The sequence below is a fragment of the Stegodyphus dumicola genome, chromosome 10, assembly GCF_044657685.1.
Source record: "Stegodyphus dumicola isolate Sdum_Otavi_A_Nest chromosome 10, ASM4465768v1".
Taxonomy (NCBI): Eukaryota; Metazoa; Arthropoda; class Arachnida; order Araneae; family Eresidae; genus Stegodyphus; species Stegodyphus dumicola.
This window is the reverse complement of record NC_140777.1, coordinates 165,046,465-165,059,076: the sequence shown is the minus strand read 5'-3', so window position 1 is coordinate 165,059,076 and position 12,612 is coordinate 165,046,465. Positions and strand designations below refer to the sequence as shown.

Sequence of the window (12,612 nt, the reverse complement as noted above, 5' to 3'; positions counted from 1 at the left end):
GCATTAACTTTTCCTTTTTCATATCAATTTAAAAAATAATAAGCTATGATCCCGTTCATATGAAATTAGAGATACTTCAAATTCACTAAATTCAGAATTCACTAAATTCTTAAAATTAAATTCAATTACTTAAAATTCACTAAATTCAGAAGTTAAATTGTTTCATTTCGAAATATTTTTTTTTTTTTTCTTTTTGCTTCCCTAGATTATAATGAACATTACAAAAAATGTCTAATGATAGTTTTCCGTTCTAAAAGTTACACATTTTACATCATATCCTAAATATCTTTCTTTCGTCCTCGCCGCCACCCCCCCCACACACACAGATACAAATTTTCAAAAATCTAAGATCTAAGATTTTTCAGGAATCATTTGTAAATTTTTATCAAGACTGGCTTCAAAATTGATCTAATATAATTAATATTAATATTTCTTAGAATTAATATTAATAGTCCTTCTGTATTCCTGAAATAAGTATTTCTTAAGATGCATTTAATATGAATACATTCAGCATGAACGGGAAAACGTCGGATTTTAATAAAAACTATTTGGTCATGAACAGGACCTCGAATTTTGGGTGTTCTTTAGAATTTATTCATATATCTACTAATATTAGGTTATGTAAAAATCTTTAACTGTATCTGTAAATTGCTTATATATGAACTGTTCAGTATTTTTTTAACTTTTATAAAATTATCAACAATGAATACTCAAAAACAAGATATTTATTTTGATTTTTTATTATATAAACATTATAATAAAAAATCAAAATAAATATCTTGTTTTCGCGTAATACTAGTTTCAGGTAGAATTAACTGAAATTATAAAATTTTAAGTTTTATTAGTAGAAGCCTAGACATTTTACATTTTTATTGCTCATTATTGTAAAACATTAGCATTTAATTTTGTTTTTCCACAGTTTAAATAGAAGCGAGACACACAACATTTTCTGCTAACGCAACAGCTTACCATACTTTATAATAAATATGTTATAACCTTCTCGATAACAATTTCGTTAACACCCCTCATATATGATAACTAAAGTTTTAATAAACGATATAGAACGTGAATTTAAATGCGATTTACTTTGACAAAAATTAAAATAATGCAACAAACTGTTTCCTTTACATGGAATTTAATAAATATGAGGAAGTATTTCTCACAAAGTGCAAAATTATATTGCAGGACATAATAGTATTTGAATAGTCATCTGAATTTGAATTTAATTAAAAATTAGAATATGTACATTTTATGTAAAAATTTACAGCATTTTTCCGATTTCAGCTTAAGAAATTCTTCATTTTCTGCAGTGTTCCGATTAAATGCTTGCAATGCATTTGGAAGTTATTATTTTATTATGCTGTACATAGCAGTCCGAGTATGCTGTCAATTTATTGCATAATTCGTTTGTTCTCTTGAAATAACGCAGTTTTATCTCAATGTTTATTAAGAATTGAATAATCCTTTAACTATAAGTAAAAATACATTTTTAACGACTTTTCCGTGGAGATTTAAAAATTTCAGGTTTTATTTTTTATTAATTGTTTAAATCGTGGTTTTCGAAATGAAATTTGAAGTTTATGAAATGTTTAAAGGCAAAATTACTTCCGTAAATCAACTCATCTCTTACTTAATTATATACATAACGCAATTCTAATTAAAAACGATGCCGTAATTAAACACAGCTCAGATAAATGTAATATTTAATCAAATGAGAATACGTTTCCTTATCCTGAACAAGATATTATTTTATTGGCGTACATGAATGCGGTAAATGCGGTAAAATTTAAAAAAAAAATTAATTTCAGTCTTTTTCATAAAATAGGTCTAAATAATAGTGCTTATGATTAGAAAAATTGCCAAAAATGTTTAGGTGGCTGCATTGTAATTTACGAACGAAGATATATTTATAACAATTTTTGATTGACTGAACTTTTCTTATCAATTATTAACTTTTTTTAAAATGAATCTGAACCTATTCAGTATGTCCGATTTCCTGTTTCAAGTATTAAATATTATTTATTTTAACTATTAAATAAAATACGACGATAATAAAAATTTTTACTTTGATATGTCAGTGGATTTAATTATATCATTTCTTTGAAACTAAATTTTATGAATAATTATTGATTCACCTACGCTTTAGTATGTTATTATTAAAATTTAAGTGAATGTTACGATTAATATTACTAATGATCAAATTTTATATTTTAAAATAAAAGTCTATAACTCAGTTTTATCTTATTTTCTGTCGAAAATTTAGAATTTTTGGAATAAAATGTTAATATTTTTTAAACTAACATATATGTACATATTTCTTTAGAATTTAACACGATTTTAAATCTGAGAACGTAAGAGAATAAGATGAATGAGATTATTTGATTCAAGATTAATTATTTAAAAGAGAATAATAACAATAATAGTAATTTTTGTATATATTTAAGCATTTTTCTGATTGCAGTTAACATTCGTTTATAAATTTACATTATTTTAAGCAAAACATCTATGCAAGCTTTATTTTTTTTTTCTTTTACTGTTTTCTTTACCTAACATACTTGTAAAATGCATTAAAAGCTGAAGCATCTGACCTTTATGATATATCAAAATACATTTCTGATTTTATGTATCTCTTTTTCGACTATAGAGGGCGCTTTGGTTGCGGTTTTGTTCCAGGCTTGTTCGCAGTGCACCGCAAAATGAAAGTAGTCACTGAACACTCTTAGCTTGTATAAAGTGTCTCTTCACGCTTTCTCCGTTACGATTCGTTGAGTTCTACAGAGTCACGCTTAGGTAAAATTTAGTTATCATAAGCTTCGTTAACATTCTACACTTTACATCAAGTTTTAGCCACAGTTCATCGCTTTTCAGGTTAGCATTTAACGGAAGTTGTGAGCTTCACAAGGCCTTCCGTTATCAGGCTGACGTGAATTCTATTATGATGTACATGCGCAACAGACGTGTTCAAAATCTTTAAAAGAAAATAAGAACATATCCTTGCGTGAATCGAGATATATAAAAATCTTCTTAAAATTCAGGAGCAGAAAATCCTTAAAATAGTAATTGATAAATTAATTCATCCTAAAAAATTATAGATAAACCTGATATCAGCATTTGCAAATAAACTGATAATTAAAAATTTAAAATTTAAATATAACTGCAGATTGGGAAATATTTTTCGAATATTAGAAATTCCTTGGTTTTTTAACTAAATTATTTTTCTTGTGTTTGACTCACAAATGAAAGTATGCCAATAGTCACACAAAGTCTTAAGCAAATGATGGGTTTTACCCAATGCTTCGTTGATGGAATGTTTCTTTATGTACTTGAATTCTTGCTTTAAATTTTAAACTAGGGCATCACGATGAATGTCTTGAGTTTTGCAAAGAATTGTGTTATAAATATATATAAAATAAATTTGCTAATAAAGGATATTTTCATTGTGTTGATACATTAATTAGTAGGGGTTACAAGCCTCTTACATAATGTATGAGTTTAATAGACTTGCATCTAATGTAAAATAAAAATTTCATTGTGAGCGTCAAGATAAAGTAACAAGACTTTAAAGATGAAGTAATATGGAATTTTGTGATGATGAGTCGAAATCGCTATTTTTCTATCCCTTCTAATCGCTTAATTCCTCCTAATGAAATAAATTCCATCTCGCGTAAGATTCTTAACAAGTTTTCGTCGGGAATCAATATTGTTTCAACGTCAGCTATTTTATTATGTCTGTAAAAAATTGCAGAAGTAAACTTTCATGTTTTTCAAAGAATTTTTTTTTATTCCTTCAGTTTTATGTGTGGGTCTTAAGTTTTAAAATTTTGTTTCAAGCTGAGTAAATATCAGTCATTTCTCCTACAGCAATAAATATAAAAATAACTTAGAAGATGGATATGAACATGAAATAGCTAGACTTAATTATGCAGGGCAAAATAATAATAATTGTATAATGCAGGGCAAACATTCATTCACCACGGACAATGCCATACCTCAGTATGTTTTATTATAATCTTACCGCCTGATGTATTTCTAATTAATATATGTATTTCAATACCTATGTATATAGTTAAAACTAACTGCACAAAATATTAACAAGCTAAAACTGAAAATTTGGGGTACTGATTCCACAGTGTTGTACAAATTCGTAATGTATATCTTTTGCGAATCAGTTGTCCATGCGTAACATTTGGACATTCAGAATACTTAAATTCTGCCTAATGAAGTTTTTTTTCCTTTTCTTCCCCGCGGGCATTTTATTCTAATCAGTTTTTACAAAATCGTATCATTTTTTTCCAAAATAATACGTTTAAACAAAAAGAATTATTTGGTAAAATGTACCCTCATCTTTGCACATTAACTGGATCATTTAACATACTTGCGATCTTTTTTCCAAAAACGTCAGTCACAAATGATTTTTACGCAAGAAACATCTAAGTCTAAAGAATTTTTTAAAAGGGGAAATGCATTTAAATGTTTTAGGTATCTAGAAAAATGAATTCCGTACAGAAAAAAGGGTGATTATGGTTTTGAAATATTAATGACAATTTTGATAAATACTGTGAATTTTTTTAAATACTGTGAAAATAAGTATTTAGCTGTTTCTAGTTACATTTATAATAAATTAAAGTCCACTAATAGTTAGGAAATTATTTTTCTCGTCGCTTAATGTTATCATTCGGTTAGTCAAAATAGTCACAGACAAATGACATTATACAGCGCTTCTAGTATATATGTTTTCCATATAAAGTATAACCACAAACCTATATATGAATTGTGTTTATCACGATGAAAATTTCTGATGATTTGTAGAAGTCTTATCATTTGAAATCTGAAATTTTTTATTATTTTTCTTCCAAAAAATTTTAAATAATGAAAACGGATTACAGCAATAAATTATGAAGCTTTTGGTATTAAAATTGTTCTTCCAGTCAATTCTAAATTTTAAATTGAAAGCTAAAGAAGGTCTCACATTTGCCCGGTAAAATATTAAATGAATTGTGTACTGCTCCATGTTAAACCTCACTTGGCTAGTCCTCGTGCGTATTCCACCTATTTTCTCTTTTATAATCTTCGCCTTTAACTTACCGGAAGTAAAGTACATTTCACATTCTTTTCCCGAAAAAACTTCTTTTTTAATCTAGATGTCAGAAACTATCTTTTTAGACGCTGCGAACGCACCTACAACTTAAAAATTTGAACTCATTTCCATATTCTTGCAAGCCCTGCGGGGCCTCGAACCTGGCCCAAGTAATAGGAGGGGGTTGTTCAGCAGGCAGCTCTTAACCTCACGGTCACTAGGTGTCAGGAACGTCGTCGCAGTTAACGGTGAAAGAATAGCGTCTGGTGTCAGGCAAAATTAACCATAGTGAATCTGCTAAAAATAGAGATTTCGTGAAAGTTCTGTCATGTGCCTCTTCGTCGGACATCGCAGGTCAGTCAAGCTACTCTAAGGATTTCTACTTAACAGTTACATGTTTGACCTCGAAGTTAGTCAGAGGTCAGAGATTCTTTCTGTATTTATAAAAGAAATACGCGTAATTAAATTAAAGTTGTCCTCAGTGACATCATCTAACTCCTTACAGTTGAATGTAATGCCTCACGCAAAAAATAATTTATAAGTAGCAAACTAAATAATAAAAAAGGAAACTAAGGAAAAGAATGAGAAAAGAGATTTTAAAGGGTAAGTAAGGAAGAGTGTATCTGAGAAAAGAGAAAAGCAGATGCCAGCTCAATCTAGCTATAAACCTGCTAAGTATAAGAAAATATTATCATATACAGTGTTATTGTATGTTAGTTATTAGTGTCCCATTAATTTTAAAATGAACCTGGTATCAGAGCCAGGAGAAGAGTGAGGCAAGTGAACACTTGCCTCAGATGAGTAATTGGAAGGGGCGCCGAATTTGCTACGAAAATTTAGAATTTCATTTAAGAAAAGAAGTCGTGATTTCTAAGTTTCAAGATGTATCCAAAAAATGTTTCTGTTGTACAGAATCCAACTGAATTAAGAGAAGAATTGCTAGCATTAATTTATCCTCAAAAGTGCTGAGGTTTTCAAATACCATATACACTGTTTTCTAACGTTAAAATTTATTATGGAACTAACATACTTAAGTTATTTAAGCTTGTTGTAATAAGCTGCCTAGAGTAAACTTGTCTAAAGAATGCCTGTCGATCCATTAGTACTTTTCTACTATCTTCCTATCCTAATATTTTTTACTATCTTATTTCTAAGGATGATTGCCTTCATTTCGAATTTTTGACATGTTTGCCCTTTACAAAAATCTGTTTGTGAATTTTTAACAGCATTTTACACAATATAAAAAGGAAATCGAAATAGAAAAAAAATTCTATTTGTGCATTTCATCTGCTTTACAATTGTTATATGTTTTTCACTAGTGTCTATTCATTATTAAAACTTCCGTTCTCTTATTTTATTTTTCTCATTTAATTTTTCGTTTAATAATGCATCTAATTCTCATCATAATGTAATGATATTCTTTGGTGATTAAAAAGAATATATAAATAGATCTAAAAATGAACAACGTTTTTAAAATACCCATGCATCCAGGTATAATTAATCCAGGTATAAATAAATAACTCCTAGCTATTAAATATACTTAAGCTATTTCAAAATAATCTCTTGTCTTCTAGTCTGTTTAGGTCCCCAGTCTGTATTTTAGAACCATGACCGTGACTGTTTATTTTTTATGTGAGCTTAGAGTGTTTTTTAAATAACTGTTATATCAAACACTTCGCTAAATAAATTTAATTCATTAACAGTTGGCTAAATAATCTTAATTCATATTTTCTAAGATTCAATATACTATTACTGAACTGACAAGGAATATTTCTAAGATTTCTAATATTTATAAGATTCAATATACATTTACTGAATTGATAAGGACTTTCGACATTCCGGAGTGCGTTCTCATGGTGTAAGTGGTAGCACGTTCAGCTGGCCCCTAGAAAATTCGCAGTTCGAATCCCGGAGAGAACACAGTATTTCTCACCATCTTGGCTTCTAAAAACCAAAATGTTCGGTCAACTCGGTCTCATGCCTCTCCTCCATTGTTCTGAGTTAACAAGCATCCCGCGTTCGTGGTGTAGGTGGTAACGCGTGTTGGAAGAACCGTGCTTCGAATCTCGGGGAAAGCATAGTTGTCTCACATTCTCCTTCTCGAAAACCTAATGTCACTAGAACGTTTGCTCTCATCCATTTTAATGAAGACTATTTCTTACTTTCATTTCCAGTTTAATGAAAACAGAATAAAATTACATTTATTTGTAAATAAACTCATTGTAGGATATTTTTGTAAGTATTCTCGTTTATTATCATCTCATTTTTAGACCACTATTTTTCTTTTCACGCTAGATAAATCCACATACATAGAGACTAACCGAAATAATCAAACTAGTATTACGCGTTGAAAACTCATGCATATATAGAAGGTAAACTAACTTTCAAGGCCATGGACTAAAGAACTGATAACTATTATTACGAAAAAGCAAGACTAAAAGCTTCTGCTCAGTATTCAGTGTTTCATTGCACCCAGAAAAATAAAAAATTGGATTTTTGTTGATTGATTCGACGTTGTTCTCGACGATGCTGAACATTGCGTGCTGAACAAGGAAGGCTTTCTCGATGACATTTTGAGGAGGTACGAGGCGACGTTTCTCTTCTCGTTGTAAAACTTTGTTCCAAAAGAACGATCGGAAACAAAGGTTTTTTTAGCAGCCGCACCTCCGGTCGGCGTGTTATCGTCCCCCCTCAGTGGAGGAAGACGTGCATGGACGATCCACGTCCTTCTTTTTCGAATGGAATGAGGGAGGGTAACTTCCCAAGGACGCGACTTCCACTGGCCTGATAAGTTTGATAACTCACGTTCTCTGTCTTATCTATGCTGGACCATTCTGAGAGGTTTAAGGGGGTAAGAGATAGAGAGAAGTCAGAATTGAAAGTATTTCTTTGTTAATGCTTGTTTTCGATAGTGAATTCTCATTTGCCCGTTGTAAATGGACTAAACCAAAGTTTAAAAAAATACTAATGAAACATCGAGAAGTATTTTCGATAATATATCTATATTTTGCTTTTATAGTTGCAATACCTAGAAGTTAGACACTAAAATGTACTAACAAGGATTGCCAAGTTCCTGTGCAACGGATCGAACTAACACTCTTATTGCTTGATCCTTGCTATGCGTTATCGTATTAGTCACAAAAATGACTGCAACATTACCTCTTTCAACAAATGATTTATGTGCAGACGATAGAACCAGTAAAACTATTTTTTGCCAACTAATTCCCTTGTACTCTCTTACCCCTCCGAATCTGAAGAATAATGACAAGTTTAAATCCTACTTTACAAAATTCCGTTAACATAGAACTTATTACCAAGCAAACTTCTCAGTCAATGCAACAAATATTCCGTTTTGATCAGTGTTATTTGCAACGTATTTGCAGTTTAGTATCGCAGAGTAACCCCATGGGAAGTTTTGCGCTTACGTAATTTTCTGTGCGCCTAAAATAGTTACCGTAAAATGAAAACGTATATAATGATTTTAATGCGTCCAGTTGGTTCAGTTTATAAAAATATTTAACCTTTCTAATAAGACATCTCGTGATTTAAATGTTCTTTTATTCGGATAATTAAATTAAAAAAAAGTAGAAAAAGTATGCTTAAGAACTGCGTTTATTGCTTTTAAATCACTTTGTTTTCTAATCAATAACAGATAGATTAAATCTGAATGTTTAATCCTATGTTTTATTGAATAGCAACATGTTGGTGTGTGGAAGATAAAAGTATTTTTAATTTTTCAGAATGACAACAGACTGGCGCGCTGGAAATAAAAATTCTTTATTTCGAGCAATTTTATGACTGTTCGATTTCAAATCTCTGAGTTTGTTTAACAATATAAAATATAAATTCATGCAAAATATGAAACAAATGAACAACATCGAAATTCAAAGCTCTAGTTTCAAGGTTCACATGCTCAGGTAGAGGACTACGTGTGCTCGAAATTCGGTGGCTCTAAGTGGCCTCCCCCTTTTTTTTCCCACACTGTGAGGAACATAAAAACATGCAGATTTTTCGTTATTTAATAGCAAAGATAAACAACGAAATAAAATTAAAAGCAGAGAGCTCTTTATTAAAGACTCTTTCATCGGAGTAATTTTCGTTTCAAATCAGTTTAACGCAATTTAAAATATTTCCTCTATCCAGAATTTTGTGTGTAACTGGTAACCCCCCCTCCCCCGATTCTATAGCAAATCTAATAAGCGAGCGCGGGAAACTGCTATGTTATAAATTGCATGGGAATGAGAATGAGAGGATTAAAAAGTAGAGAATAAATCCAACTTTAAAATTGCATTTATATTTAGAGACTTGGCAATAAAATTAAACAAATATAAATAATAAATAAAAAGTAAACGGAGGTGGATAAATTCTTTTATTGCTCTATTTAACAACATAACTCAAACTTGGCGCAACAATGATCAGTAAAGTTTACAAACCAAATCAACTCATGAAATTGATCATAAAGTATACTGTACATAATGTTTCAGATAGAGAAAATAGTTAAACATATTAAGGACTAATTAACATTGATCAGCTGAGGGCGTCTACACCGAGCGGATTTTTTTTCTCTTTATCTCTTCGAATAAAGTCATAATTTTGACTCACCTACCCAGAATTATTGAAGTACAAATTTTAAAAATATCTTCCTTATGATTAATTATGATCTTATATTTAATAATATTCATTATTATAAATTATTATGAATCCTACGTAATTAATTATATTCACACCTTTCCCGACCAACAATGTAATCACAGATAATTGTAATATATATTGTAATATTGTATATGATATGTAATGTAATCAGATATATTTGTAGAAAGAAAATCTATGAATAGCCAACAAATTTAGAAGGCATAGAAACAGTTTAAAAAAGGTGCGACTGTAGGTAGAAAAATTACAATTATTATATTTTCTTAATTAATTTGTAAAATCTGAATCTCTGAAGTCAGTATCTCCAAAATTTGCATAATTAGTTGAATTTTTACGGATTAACTAATTTTAACATATTTCATCTAATTCTTCATCTTTGTCTAATCCCCAAAAAATGCGCGAATAATTTACATTTCTCTGTGAAGTTACATTCATTAACAAAACATAAAATCTACAACAGCCTTTATTGTGTGAGCTTTACATTTTGTAGCTTCCTGATCACGTTTAGGAAGTAAAAGGAAGTCATTTTTGTGCTTTAATTTGTGAGGTTTTAAGAAAACAGAATTCATTTATGGCAATAGATTCGTGGGCGCTTTACAATATAACAAGCTGTACTGAAAACTCAATCATTCAAAATGACCAGGCCTAACCTTTTACATGAACCTCGCAACCGGCTCTGTGAACTAAATCGTGCCTCTGTACTTTTCATAACTGGCAACAAAACAAAATCTTCACGTTAGTGACACTCGCAGTAATAAATAACTTCCGAACCAGTATATTGTTACGAATTTGGTATTTAAAAAGCAAATGTTGGTTCAATTATAAATTAAATGGTTTTATTTCTCGCGCAGTGCAGCGCGTGACGAATATTAAAAGAAAGCTAAGCCGGAAAATTGAAAATACAAGAGCGCGTGCATTAAATAAATAAATAACTCTTTTTCATTTCGAGAAAGTACTGGAAAATTCTAGCGCGTGATTTTAAAATGTTATAAAAGGAGGAAAACATCTCAGTTCGTAGTAGTTGCTTAGTTTGTTGTTGTTTAGAAAACTACTGTTGTTGATTGTAGCGAATTCGCGGATTAGCGTTCTTTAGCTGTTTTGAATTACGTTCTATTGGACATTTGAGTAGTTAAAAGAAAACTACTGTGAGATATTGTAATACTGCGTGATAATTTGAGAAAATTTAAGCATTTTTGTTGTGATAATAATAAATTTTTGTTCATTTTTCATCGGACTTGTGCATTCATTTAGTAACGAATCCGTACGCACGCAACAATTTTTGGTGTCAGAAGGGGGATTTGAATGCCAATAACAAGAGCGATGGAAGAGCAGTTAAGGCAATTGATAACAGCCTTTACCTCGTTTAAAGAAGAAATGAAAGAAGAGATGAAATCTAGCCAAGGAAAGATGGAAGGGGCCGTTAACTCTGTTAAGGACGAAATGAAAGCCGTTCAAGCTGGTCAAGAAAAGATTGAAGCAGGTCAAGAAGAAATGAAAAGAGAGATTACCTGCATAATAGAAAATAAATTTGAAGCTATGGAAGGCAGAATTGACACAGTTGAAAATAAAGTTGGACTAATTGAAGAAAGAGTTTCTTCGGTGAAAGAAGAAATAGAAGAAAGAGTTTCTTCTGTAAAAGAACATATAGAAGGGAGAGTTTCTGCTGTGGAGGAACGAATTGAAGGAAGAGTTTGTGCCGTCCAACACCAAATCGAACAACAAATTGATGAGAGAGTTTCTGAAGTTGCCAAATAGATGGATACTTTAAAGAAATTCGTAGCGTCGGCAGGGAGCAGGAGTGATGATTTTAAATTCTTACCAATGCCTGCTCGTCCACCTCTGAAGCTATCCACATATGATGGGAAGACCTCCTGGCAGGTGTATAAGACACAATTTTCTATCGTGGCGGATGCGAATGGATGGGATTCCCAAGCTAAGGCCTGTCATCTCGCCGCTTCTCTAAGAGCCGACGCAGCGGATATGCTTCAGACTCTTCCCGAAAACAAAAGGTTAGATTTCGAAGCTCTGTCCGGCGCCTTGGAGTTGCGCTTTGGGGAGAAGTGTTTAAAAGACTACAGCAGGCTCCAATTAAAATCTCGTCAACAGAAGCCTACCGAAACACTTCAGGAGCTCGCCGCGGATGTTGAAAGGCTGTCCCATCTCGCCTTTTCGGAATGCCCGACAGAAACAAGGGAAATCCTGTCGCTGCAATATTTCATCGACGGCATCCGGGATCCTGAAATACAGAAAGCTCTTCGAATGGCAGATGTAAAGGACATAAAAAGCGCTCTGTTGTACGCCATGAAGTTCGAGGCAGCCCAGCAAGCAACTCTTAGAGATCGCTACCCAGTCAGAGCTGTGCGAGTCCACGACCCAGGGGACCAATTGATGGCTCGTTTAGATGATTTATCCAGACAAGTCGATGCTTTGATACGGAGTAGCAGTGAGAACAAAGTGGCTGTAAGATGCTGGAGATGTGGTTCTGAAGGTCACCTGCGACGGCATTGCAGAACACCCCAGGGCACGGATAATAAAACGGATGAGTTGACAAGACCAGTGAATGCTTTAAGACGGAATAGTGGTGAAACGAAACCGACCCTAAAGTGCTGGAATTGCGGTATTGAAGGCCACCTACGAAGGAACTGCAGAACTCCCCAGAGCACGGAAAATAAAGCATACGATTTAAACAGACAATTAAATGCCACGGGAAGGAAAAGGACTGACAAGAAACCAAAGTGCTGGAACTGTGGAGCTGAAGGCCACGTACGAAAGAATTGCAGAACACCCCAGGGTACGAAAATTGAGACAATTTCTGAGCAACGACGCAGGAAACAAATTAATGACCATATCAAGGAACGGAGGTTGCCAGATAATGAGAAACCCTG

General features: G+C 32.1%; 2 protein-coding genes across 3 annotated transcripts in view; one reads left to right on the top strand and one right to left on the bottom strand.

The window, feature by feature from the left end:
- The window catches only part of LOC118188089 (uncharacterized), a 282,828-nt gene that overhangs the window by 884 nt on the left and 269,332 nt on the right, over positions 1-12,612 (bottom strand). The gene's annotated exons all lie outside the window — the stretch shown is intronic.
- Positions 1-12,612, top strand: part of LOC118188086 (uncharacterized) — a 250,801-nt gene that overhangs the window by 465 nt on the left and 237,724 nt on the right. The window lies entirely within an intron of this gene.